Source organism: Poromitra crassiceps (assembly GCF_964638095.1).
Source record: "Poromitra crassiceps genome assembly, chromosome: 17".
Lineage (NCBI taxonomy): Eukaryota > Metazoa > Chordata > Actinopteri > Beryciformes > Melamphaidae > Poromitra > Poromitra crassiceps.
This window is the reverse complement of record NC_139635.1, coordinates 20,609,410-20,622,978: the sequence shown is the minus strand read 5'-3', so window position 1 is coordinate 20,622,978 and position 13,569 is coordinate 20,609,410. Positions and strand designations below refer to the sequence as shown.

Here is a 13,569-nt window from a genome sequence, read left to right as displayed (position 1 = left end):
AGCTTTTTAATGCTAGCCTGCTTATACTTGACCCACAGGGGGGCAGTATACAGAGGAGTACAGTAGGCTCTAAACAGGTTAACCTTTACATCATCTGAGCAAAAATAAAACTTCTTCCTCAGCATGTTAGCTTGAGCATACAGTGCACGCCTCTGTCTGTACATGTCATCATCATCACTCATTTGATCAGTTATAATATGACCCAAATATTTAGTTCGACATTAAACTGCCAGCACCTGCCCAAACAAATAAAAAGAAGGAAAGGAGAGATCCTTATCATCTCTTGTTCTGCAGATCATAGTGACACTCTTTTTAGCATTGTATTTCACATCAAAACGACCTCCATAGTCAGAACAGATATTCAGCAACTGTTGGAAACCAGTACTGCTTGGAGACAGGATAACCAAATCATCGGCATACATAAAGTGATTTACAGTGGTGTTACCAATCACATATCCCGTTCGGCAGCTGCTGAGCTGTACAGATAGTTCATTCATATATAAATTGAACATATCGATGCATACCGATGCGGTTTCCGTTTCCCCATGACTTCTTCTCTGTTTTTTCCTCACCTTTCTCTAATCTGGAGAGCACTGTCGCCACCTAATGGGTCCGTAAAATAGCTTATATACCTTCAACATCCCCCATATTTTTACAGGAGATGCATCAGGTTTTGATCCACGTCCCACCGTCAAAAAACGCAATTGACGACTTTAGTCGTTATTGGCACTCTACGTTACTATTTGAATTGACGACGATAGTCGTCATTGGCACTCAATGAGTTAAGAATTGTGTTGAGAAGCTAACTCTATATGTTAAGAATTGTGCTGAGAAGCTAACCCTAACCATATTAAGAATTGTGTTGAGAACCTAACCCTACCCATGTTAAGAACTCTGTTGAGAAGCTAACCTTAACCATGTTAAGAATTGTGCTGAGAAGCTAACCCTAACCATGTTAAGAATTGTGTTGAGAAGCTAACTCTATATGTTAAGAATTGTGTTGAGAAGCTAACCCTAACCATGTTAACACATTCACTGCCAACAGTTTTTTTTTTTACTGTAGGTAGCTTCTGCCAAGGTTTTTTTTTTAGGATTCTGGCTCATCTTTCAAGAGCAGAGGATTATTTTCTGCTAGGATTTTGTGAATACAAAATATCTCAAAAGAACTAATAGAATGTGTGCTTTCTCTGTCTACACATATACACACACATTCTCTGTGTGTGTGTGTGTGTGAGAGAGAGGGCGTGCGCAACTGTGCATGTGTGTGTGTGGGTGAGTGGCACATCCAGGGTGGGAATGTGGGTGGATGCTAAATGTGTGTGGGGATGATGTCACATGTCATGATAACTGTCATGATAAATTTTATGTTATAGTAGATGTGTTGATGCCCATGGTGATGGGCTGGTGTTTCTGTATGTATCACTGCTACTGTTATCTGTATGCTGCAGCTTGAGCTTGTCGTCCACAACAAGTTTCTCCTAAGGGAGACCAAATAAAATAATCAATCAATCAATCGATAAAAGAGTTAGTTTGTAGAGTTAGTAGTTATGTAGGCATTAGCAGTTGAATACAGCATGGTTTCAGCGTCTGAAAATTTAAGCTGAGATAAATGCCTTTTTGTGAAATTCGATAGAACAGTCACTTTAACCATTTATTTTTGGCATCAGTAAGACGTCAGACATCTAAACAATAGTTTTGAACAGTAATTTCCTCCATAACAGCAGGAAACCCCCCTCTCCTTCAAACTCCTCCCTCCGTGTGTGTTCTCCTCCTCCCTCCGTGGCTGCAGCGGGTGTGTCACAAGCGAGTTTCTGCTGCCTGTCTGCTGCCTGGCGGCCCCTCGTCGGGCGAGTCTGGATGGGCTCGCTCGTTTCTTGGGGTTTCGGTTGAGAGCTTTGATGAAGCTTTTGCGATTCTGGGCTTATTTATGCTGCGTGTTTCAAAGTGTCTTGCACCCAGTCTATTTTTGGAACCCCCCACCGTTGTGCGCCACCGTTGTGCGCCAGCGCGAAAGCGTTTTCGCCAAACCATTCTACAGTATGAGAATGGTTTCCTCGTGCTTTCCCCTGCAGTTTTGGCTCGGCTTTTTCTAGTCTGGAGAGCACTGTCGCCACTTAGTGGGTCGGTGGAATGGGTTGTACACGTTCGGTGGCTCCCATATTTATATAGGAGATGTAAAAGGGTTAGATCCACGTCCCACCGTCAAAAAATAATAATAATAATTTGGACGAGATATCTCGTCCACGGCAGTCAACCGTTGGTTTCTGCTTGACGAGATATCTCGTCCACGGCAGTGAACGTGTTAAGAATTGTGTTGAGAAGCTAACCCTAACCATGTTAAGAACTCTGTTGAGAAGCTAACCCTAACCATGTTAAGAATTGTGTTGAGAAGCTAACCCTAACCATGTTAAGAACTCTGTTGAGAAGCTAACCCTAACCATGTTAAGAATTGTGCTGAGAAGCTAACCCTAACCATGTTAAGAATTGTGTTGAGAAGCTAACCCTATATGTTAACATGGTTAGGGTTAGATGAATGAATTAATTGATTAATTAATGCATTTTATTTGAGAGATGTTAAGGCGAGACACGGTAGGTGAAAAAAGTATTTTCATGCACTGGTCAATTTTGAGATTTGGCTGATAGTTCATGTAGCACGTTTGAATGAAGTGATCGCTGGGTTGATTTGTCCTACAGTAGTTGTGCTTCAACTGCAGGGCTTCAAATAATCATCGATCTGGTGAATCAGGGGTTCTCTCGCAGTTTGCTTATTGAGTGCACTCTGTGCAAAAGTGAGTCAGTACCGCAGAGGTGTGTCCACACGTATCCAAGATGCAACCAGGAGCAATGTGGCATTTGATGTGAATGCATGGTCCTCTTAGCGCACAAGTTAGGACTGCGGTATGCAGCAAGCAACATTTTGGGGATCATCTCAAAACATATCAGAAACACAACAAAAGAGTGGCAGGTATGGAAACAGGGTTTAGGAGAAGAAATCTTTGGCTGTCTTCCTCTCTCTGGCTGTGCTTATAATTTGGATGGAATTATGGATGAAATAATGACCCACAGAATAATAAAATGCTAGTTTATTCAGTAGCCTATTGATTCAGTATTTTGTGTGTTTTGTGGTTTTACTTTGACAGTAAGTGTTTAATAATGTTGCCTAGCAGATAGAGTATAATGAGTATAATCTATCCCAGATTGAGATGTGTTTTCACAGCCAATTCAACACAGAAACACAGCAGCAGCATAAAACATTCAAGTTGAATATTTTCTCTCTCTAATGGTATTGGTTATGGATAAAGTATAATTCAGTTCCATTTATATTCTATTCTATTCTATTCTATTCTATTCTATTCTATTCTATTCTATTCGGTTCTGTTCTATTCTATTCTAATTAATAAATAAATTGTCATATACCATTAGGGAGCACAACAATATCATTGTCGCCTGTCCTCTAAACATTTGTTATCATTTGTTAACATGTTATGTGCCACTAAAGTAAAAAAGAAAAGAAAAGAAAGAAAAGTATACTATTACTGTATCAATACAACTTGATCAAATGTACAGTTACTGATTTGGTACATGCACATGTCATTTCAGTGGCAGAAATTCAGAGAGGCCTGGAGTCACTGCACAGGACCAGGGAGCAGATCAGGCTTATGCAGATGTTGATCCAGATGTGGCAGAGCTGCTGAGGCAGGATGCAGATGCTGTTATAAACATAAGCGTGTCTTTTGATGGCACCTGGCAAAAAAGAGGCTTCAGTTCTCACTATGGAATGGGTGTGTGCATTGACATCCTTACAGGACTGGTGATAGACTATGAGGTCCTATCCTGATATTGTCATGCCTGTCTGTGCCCTGAAGGAAAATGCCAAGCGACAGAAAAAATAAAAAACTGAGCAGGAGTTTGACAGCTGGAGAGAGAAACACAATGACTGTGCTGACAACCTTGCAGGATCAAGTAAGGTAATGAAGGAGTCAGCAAAGAGGATGTGAGCTAGGTCTGTGAATCGCCACCAGGGGTGCTACACTGAGATGCTATCAGATGGGGATAGTAGAGCACTTAGGGAGGTGGTTACTCTGAACCCTGAGCAGGAAGTTGTGGAGTTGGAGTGTATCAATCATGCCCACAAGCGAATGGGTACAGCACTAAGAAAGTGTAGTACAGAGGGTAAGTTAGGAGGGAAGCTGACCGCCAAAAAATGTAAAACTTTGCAAAAGTATTACAGGGGGGCAATTCTGGATAACCAGGGTTCACTAGATCAGATGAAGACAGCCTCCACTCTATGTCCACTGATGACAACCCTATGCACACCAGGTGCAGTCTCTCATGGTGTTGGTATAGGAAAGCAGGGGAGAAAGGAGAAACAACCGATAGCCATAAACACCATGCTGGAAACTTTCTAGCACGAGAGTAGCCTGCACAGCCTGCACAGCCTACACATCCTACACATCCTGCACATCCTGCACATCCTACACATCCTGCACATCCTACACATCCTACACATCCTACACATCCTACACATCCTGCACAGCCTACACAGCCTACACATCCTACACATCCTACACATCCTGCACAGCCTACACAGCCTACACATCCTACACATCCTGCACAGCCTGCACAGCCTACACATCCTACACATCCTGCACATCCTGCACATCCTACACATCCTGCACATCCTACACATCCTACACATCCTACACATCCTACACATCCTGCACAGCCTACACAGCCTACACATCCTACACAGCCTACACATCCTACACATCCTGCACATCCTACACATCCTACACAGCCTGCACAGCCTGCACAGCCTACACATCCTACACAGCCTACACATCCTACACATCCTGCACATCCTACACATCCTACACAGCCTACACATCCTACACATCCTACACATCCTACACAGCCTACACATCCTACACATCCTACACATCCTACACATCCTGCACATCCTACACATCCTGCACATCCTACACATCCTACACAGCCTGCACATCCTGCACAGCCTACACATCCTACACAGTCTACACATCCTACACATCCTGCACATCCTACACATCCTACACATCCTGCACAGCCTACACATCCTGCACAGCTTACACATCCTGCACAGCTTACACATCCTACACATCCTGCACATCCTACACAGCCTGCACATCCTACACATCCTGCACAGCCTACACATCCTGCACAGCCTGCACATCCTGCACAGCCTACACAGCTTACACATCCTACACATCCTTCACATCCTACACAGCCTGCACAGCCTACACATCCTGCACAGCTTACACATCCTACACATCCTGCACATCCTACACATCCTGCACAGCCTACACATCCTGCACAGCTTACACATCCTGCACATCCTACACATCCTGCACAGCCTACACAGCCTACACAGCTTACACATCCTGCACAGCTTACACATCCTACACATCCTGCACATCCTACACATCCTGCACAGCTTACACATCCTGCACATCCTACACATCCTGCACAGCCTACACATCCTGCACAGCTTACACATCCTGCACAGCTTACACATCCTACACATCCTGCACATCCTACACATCCTGCACAGCCTACACATCCTGCACAGCTTACACAGCCTACACATCCTGCACAGCTTACACATCCTGCACAGCTTACACATCCTACACATCCTGCACAGCCTACACATCCTGCACAGCTTACACAGCCTACACATCCTGCACAGCTTACACATCCTGCACAGCTTACACATCCTACACATCCTGCACATCCTACACATCCTGCACAGCCTACACATCCTGCACAGCTTACACATCCTGCACAGCTTACACAGCCTACACATCCTACACATCCTACACATCCTACACATCCTACACATCCTGCACATCCTACACATCCTACACAGCCTGCACATCCTGCACAGCCTACACATCCTACACAGTCTACACATCCTACACATCCTACACAGCCTGCACATCCTGCACAGCCTACACATCCTACACAGCCTACACATCCTGCACAGCTTACACATCCTACACATCCTACACATCCTGCACATCCTACACATCCTACACAGCCTGCACATCCTACACATCCTGCACATCCTACACATCCTACACAGCCTGCACATCCTGCACAGCCTACACATCCTACACATCCTGCACATCCTACACATCCTGCACATCCTACACATCCTACACAGCCTGCACATCCTGCACAGCCTGCACATCCTGCACAGCCTACACATCCTACACAGTCTACACATCCTACACATCCTACACAGCCTGCACATCCTGCACAGCCTACACATCCTACACAGCCTACACATCCTGCACAGCTTACACATCCTACACATCCTACACATCCTACACATCCTGCACAGCCTACACATCCTACACATCCTACACATCCGGCACATCCTGCACAGCTTACACATCCTACACACCCTGCACAGCCTACACAGCCTGCACTCCCCTGTTCGCATTACTGTAGTTTATTGACTACATTGATTGCATTAGCGCCACCCAGGGGCGCCGTAGTGGGGTGGAAACCTAGGACGATTCTAGGGGCCCTTGAAGCTGACAGGGGCCCTAAAAGCTTGGACACTAGGGAATTTTTTGCAGTATTCAATTATTAACGTATTGTAATGAATATACTATTTTATTCAATGTACTAGTGAAACGAATTGCTTGTTTTTGGTTAAAAAAAACCCAAATCATCTTCCACACACACTCCCCTTCGATTTTCAAGAAATGGTTTCTCCCTGCCTGGCTGACAGGAGAAATAGGCACGCCTCCCAAAAACTTAACTGCGTGGTGAAAGTCAAAGTCAAAAAGTACGCTGCTGGTCAGTGAGGTTTTCTAATGTTTACCAAGTGGATTCAATTGATATTTTGTTGATCCAGTTGCTGGGGTTTTTTGTTCTAAGTTGCTGTGCATCCAAGAAACAAGTGAGTGTTTAATGTTTGTTGTTGTTTGTGTGGAATGACGTTTGTATTGTGTTCTACATGCGGTGGATTCGTCCTCCATGTGGCTCCTTGTTGATGCTGCGTTGCAGTGCCCGTTCGCTGTTCACTGGTAGTGCCTTGATTTGACAGTCATTGATGTTTCTTTGTATTGTGCGAGTGCCAGTTGTTTTAGCTGTAGCCTATGTGATTGACTGTGCTGGGAAAATGTGTTTGTTGGGCTTATTGGGGAGAGGGATTATATAATTTATATGTGCTGGAAATATTCTCATCTGATGGCATGATGCCTTATTGTTTACTTATTATTTGATGTTTATTTTTAGATTGATGTTGAGTTGAATGAGTAATGTATATTTGGTTTACTGTATACATTTAGGGCATTTTGCTCTCAGAGTGCCCCAGATGAATGCATTTTATTTTAAAATTTACAAAATTTCTTTATCCTACCCCCCTACCGGAGCAATATTGACTTCTGGGTGGTGCAACCCCTGTTGGGTAGGTCTAGAATCGCCTATGCCGGCAGGGAGAGGTGACATGGTGAGTGAGAAAAGGAGAACATAATGTTATTAAGACTGAATAATGATATCACAACAGTCTCATGCTAAACACTCTCCTGTTGGACTCCACATGTGTATCAATATTCTTTCTAGTCATTAGTTGATAGTATTTCTTTGTTCCCTCTGGTGTATTCAGAGCAGAGAGAGAGTATGATGATTCAACAGGGATGGTGGTGAGATGAAGGTGTGTGAGAAAATGAGCAAATATTGATGGTTAAGACTGAATAATGACAACACTACAGTGTTATCCTAATATAATTTAAAATGCGATATTATCCTCTAAATTAGCTTCAAACAGCCCAAATTTTTCGGCCGGCGCCCTTTGGACACCGGCATCAGTGGGGCCCATACTATGTCCTGTCATGGGGCCCAAAATCCCTGGCGGCGCCCCTGGCGCCACCCTGAGGGGAGCAGCTCAAACTCAGTGTGGAGGGGTTGTGTCGTGTCTCATCATTGATGATCAGCAGGGCCTTCCTCTGTACAGCTCAGCTGTAGAGGTCATCTACCGTAAATTCCGGACTATAAGGCGCACCGGTGTATAAGCCGCACCTTCAGAGTTGACTATTTTTTTCTTATATAAGCCGCACCGGACTATAAGCCGCGGGTGTTTTAATGGTATTTTTTGTTTTTTTTTACAGTGCACACAGTGTCCGCGGTGTGGTGAAAAGAGGGCAAGAGAGGAAATTAAAACAGAAGTGGATTTATAGTTAGAAAGAGTGCTAAAGAAGAGAGAATTCCGTTTTTTATTTTTTTATTTTAGTTACTCACAGTACTATTGACCAGTCCAACTCAAAAGATATTCGGCAGTTTCACTTTGAGCTCTTGTTCCGCCGCTGTCCATCAATGGTTATGACGAGTCTCGCTGGGTACAGTACGCCAAAGCGATATCCATTGACTTTAACCTTTTCGATGATGCTGTTGTATGTTGCGCGTTTCTGTTGCACCAACGCGGAGAGGTCCTGCCGGACGAAAAAGCGCGTACCCTCCCAGGTGAGGGGCTTCTTCCCCGCAGCCTGGAGGATGAGTTGACGGTCGGGCCAGCGGAGTAGGCAGATGAAGATGGCCCTCGGTGGCAGGCCGGGGTCTGGACGTGGCCGAGGCGCCCGGTGTGCCCTGTCCACCTCTGGTGGTTTCTCGCCTTCCTTCAGGTCCAGGATGTAACACAGGATTTTGCCACGAAAGCGTCCATGTCACCAATCTCAGCTCCCTCTTTTACATTGATCAGGCGAATGTTATTTCTTTTACTCCTGCTGATTAAGTCATCAACCTGCGTGTGCAGGGTTTCGATTTGATTTTGCATTTTATCCACTTTCGGACTCACTGTGTTGTTTTTGTCCTCCAGTGCGCTGATGCGCTTTTCCGCATTAGAAACTCTGTTCACGATTGCCTTATTTTCTTTAGTGATTGAGTGGATGGACTTCTGCACGTTTTCAAACTTGTTTTCAAGCTGCTCAAACCTCTGAGCGATGTCGGACTTAATCGATAGTGTTTCACGGAGTAAAAGTTTAGCCCAAGCCGTGTATCTCCAGCCTCCAGCAGGTGAGTCATTTCCTCATTCATGGCGGTGATTGCTTCGTCTTTTTCTTTCTGCTTACCTGTGTTGTGTTATGTTATGTTGTTAAAAGAGGGCAAGAGAGGAAATTAAAACAGAAGTGGATTTATAGTTAGAAAGAGTGCTAAAAAAGAGAGATTTTTTTTTTTTTTTTTGAAAAAATCCATAGATAAGCCGCACCGTTATATAAGCCGCAGGGGCCAAAAAAGGCCAAAAAACAGGAAAAAAGCCGCGGCTTATAGTCCGGAATTTAAATTCCGGACTATAAGCCGCGGCTTTTTTCCCGTTTTTTGGCCCCTGCGGCTTATATAACGGTGCGTCTTATCTATGGATTTTTTCAGAAAAAAAAAAAAAAAAAAAAAAAAATCTCTCTTTTTTAGCACTCTTTCTAACTATAAATCCACTTCTGTTTTAATTTCCTCTCTTGCCCTCTTTTCACCACACCGCGGACACTGTGTGCACTGTAAAAATAAACAACGGTGGTGTTGTGTTATGTTGTTTTGTTGAAATGTTATGGTAATACGGTAAATGGGAGCTTCCTCAAACAGCCATCTCTTTCCCGACAATCCCCTCTGTGCGTGACCACTTACATATGGTAATTACGGTAAGCAAACGGCCACAAGCCCATCAACTCCCTCCCCCGACTACCAGGAGAAAATCACAAACTTCGGCGAATTCACACAAAGGAAGATCAAGGAATATTCCATCGAACCGGAGCAGATCATAAATATGGATGAAGTGCCTTTGACGTTCGACCTGCCACTCACTCGGACTGTTAACAAGAAGCGCCCTGGAGGATTCTTTCACCAAAAAAAAGCTTTGCTCGTTCTCGACAGCATGAGAACGAGCAGTAGATGATCATGAGGTGGTTTTTCAGACGTGTCGATATAGCAGTTTATCGCAAAAGTGTAATGGAAACACATTTTTCGCATTTGCACGTCATGTGACCCATATTATCCCTTGGAAAAGGAGCGGAAAATAAGTTTGGTAAGTAAGGTTCGATAGCCGTGTCAAAACCTCCGCAGCAAGTGGAAAACTTTGAAGCAACGCTACCTAGCAGAAAGACGAGTGTTGTGCAAAAGCGTAGCCGGCAAATTAGATAATGTTTAATGGCAGAAATCGGTCCATGGTGACAGCAGGCTGCCTGTGTGCGCGCATTTGGCACAGCGGCGAGATGAGAGGATGAAAAGCACACACTGGTGCGGTGGTGCTGTCTGAAGTGAATACAGTGACTGTGAGTAGGCTAATACATTGCACACGTTTCAGGTGCAATTATAGAACCAAATCAGCCTTTTCCCCCCTCCATCTCAAAATCGGACCAGTTGTAGGCTATTAGGCTACCTTTTTTCCTCTGCCTGTCGCGCTGACTGCATTCACGCAGCCAGCAACATTTTGCGACTCATTTTCTTTTGAATTGATAATCAGGCTCGTTTATATGCATTGTAACTTCATGTTGGGATTTCCATTGACCATTGGTTGGATTTGAGCATGCAGGGGACGGGATATGGGGCAGATCCCCGTGCGTAATCACTGTGGCAGCTGCTGCAACGGGGAATCACTCAAACGCAACTTCAATGGAAACGCCTACAAGTCGCAATTGTACATTGTCGAAGTTGTAGAAATATCGCAATTCTTTTGCGAAAAACTGTAATGGAAACACAGCTATAGATGAAGAGGAGTTCGTTGGTTTTGAGTGACAATGAAGGAGAGAGGAGAGTGGTTGACGAAGCCACCCTGAACCTGTTCGTTTCCGACACTGAAGATGAGGACTTTGGTGGTTTCAGTACGCAGGAAGAAGAGGAAGACGAGCATTAGTGACTTGACTTCTCTGGTTACAGGTTTGCTGCACATATAGCCTATTGTTGTGTGATTTTGTCTGGGGATTAGTGACCTGACTTTTGTTTTGTTTTGTTGAAATGTTAATAAATGGGAGCTTCCCCAAACAGCCATCGCTTTCCCGACATTCCTCTCTGTGCACGAACCCTTTCATATGGTAATTAAACATCAAAACACCCGCGGCTTATAGACCGGTGCGGCTTATAGAAGAAAAAAATAGTAAATTTTGGTCCCGCGGCTTATACACCGGTGCGTCTTATAGTCCGGAATTTACGGTAATTGCTTTTGTTGGCGGCCAACTATCTTCCCTGCCATCTTGACAATCCTGTTTAGCTTGTTTCTATTGGCTAACGTCTGTGCCAGACAGAGATATTAAAAACAAGGATGCTCTATTCCAGGCTGACATACAATTTTTCGAGAATGCCTTTGTGGGGCTTAATCCGAGAGAGGCAGGTGCCAACCTCCTCCTCGGACAGCTGGATTGTGGGGTTTCTTGGTATATTGGTGCAAATGGCGTCGCTCTTGTCCTTACTGGGGTGATTAATCTTCCGTAAAAACGGTTAACGTAAGTTACAAAGGAAATGTTCATGGCTGAATCCTCTTCTCTTTTGGGCATTCTACCCATGATTTTGTTAAGACCCTCACATGCTTGTCTGGGGTTCCCTGTACAGAATCTGTTCTCCACTTTGTCCTTAAAATACATTTTTACTTTCTGTATCTTGGCCCTGAGCTCCCTTTTTTGTCCTTGACTACATCTATGTCTCCCCTGAGAAATGCCATCTTTTTGTCATTAAAGGACAATTAATTTTTTTTACACCCTGGACCTTATTTCCAGCTTTAAATATGATGTTTAAGTCACCCTGACAACTTCGGTTTGATTAGCATCAGCAGAAACGATAATCAGCTTGAACTGTGACCTCAAAACGAGGAAAACAGGGCATGTGAAATGCCTGTATTTATGTCTTGTAAATAGCTTATTTTCCGACACACAGCTGCTTGCAATCCATACGAACGGTTCTTGAGATAAACCACTTTTTGGGTTTGATAAATGAACTTTTAACACGGAGGGGAAATCTGTTGAGTTTGCTTAGTCCCAGGAGAGGCCTTTGCGGGCGGTGTGTGACCAATAGATGTGACGTTCTTCCTGTTACAAGTCACTCTACCATCTTCAATGACCAAAAAGCTGTTATATTAAGGTGAAAAAGTTACTGATTGGGGCTTTAAGGTGGCCACTGGAGCAAATAAATTATGCTAATAAACATCTGAAATTTACAATATGCATGGATGAAACTAAAGTGGATATTCTGGATGTGTCATAAAAGTGGAGAATAAACTGATCACGGATCTATATAGAAAACATATAGACCACAATACTCTATTGTGCAGTGACCGTTTCCACCCTTTAGCACTCAAGAAAAGCTTGCCAATAAGTCAATTCAGTGGATTAAAATGGAATGCATTATGATGAAGACTCGTTTCCAGGAAAGGGGATTCCCTCAAGATTGGATTGATGAGGCGGCCGAGAGATTTGAGAATAATAGAGCCTAAGCAGAAGACCAGGAGGAACGGACCTAGAGGTGTTCTAACATATTTTGCGGTGGGCCATGAATTTTAAAATATTATTCAGAGACACTGGCACATCATTGAAAGTGACCACCTTCTGAAGGACTAATTCAAAGAACCCGCACTGTGGTATTCAAACGAGTGCCTAACATCAGATCAATAGTGGTAAAAACGAATACATGTAACTGTTTTTACCATCCTATCACAGGACAGAAATGTAAGATCAAGGGCACAATTACATGTAAAACAACACATATTATGATCAAATACCTTTTTTAGCCTATGTGGGTGAGAAGTAAAGGTAAAGTCCCACTGATTGTCACACAATGTGTGAAATTTGTTCTCCGCATTTGACCCATCCCCTGGGGGAGCGGTGAGCGGCAGCGTGCGCCGCGCTCGGGAATCACATGGTGATTTAAACGCCCCAATTCCAACCCTTTGATGCTGAGTGCCAAGCAGGGAGGCAAATGGGTCCCATTTTTATAGTCTTTGGTATGACTCGGCCAGGGATCGACCTCACGACCTCCCAGTCTCAGGGCGGACACTCAGACCACAAGGCCACTCAAGCACTCAAAACATAGAGTAAACACAGAGTATTTCAAGGCACATTTTTTTGCGTTTAAGGCCAGTTTTTGCGCCGAAGGCCTGTGGGAGAATAGGGCCCAGTATATCCGCAGCCACATTCAGACACTGTTTCACAAAGTCACCACATGAAAAAGCGTGTCCACCCTTTGCAATCAGTGCAGATATCTGATAACTTGCCAGAGTTGCATTCTGGATAAAAAAAATCGGGGGGGGGGGGCCAAACAGAGCGCGGGCCAAACTTGGCCCGCGGGGCCCAAATTGGGCACCACTGCTTTAACGTATACCTGATGAAGCCTCCTGCATGAGGTGAAGTGTTGTTTGTTTGGTGTGTCACTACTACTACTACTACTACTAGCACTATGTTATGTTATGGTGGGTTCATGGTCCACGGCACGTGGATCGGCAACTTCAGTCCGATATCCGATACGTGAGTTATGTCAGTAATGTATCGGCCCCCGATAGCGATAGCGATATTGGATTGGTCCCATCTCTAACTATAATTGTCATGATGA

The 13,569-nt window shown here is 44.2% G+C and overlaps 1 protein-coding gene across 1 annotated transcript in view; it reads right to left on the bottom strand.

The window, feature by feature from the left end:
- LOC310792244 (NACHT, LRR and PYD domains-containing protein 3-like) overlaps positions 1-13,569 on the bottom strand; it is a gene marked incomplete at its 5' end in the record, with an annotated part of 133,906 nt that overhangs the window by 92,667 nt on the left and 27,670 nt on the right. The window lies entirely within an intron of this gene.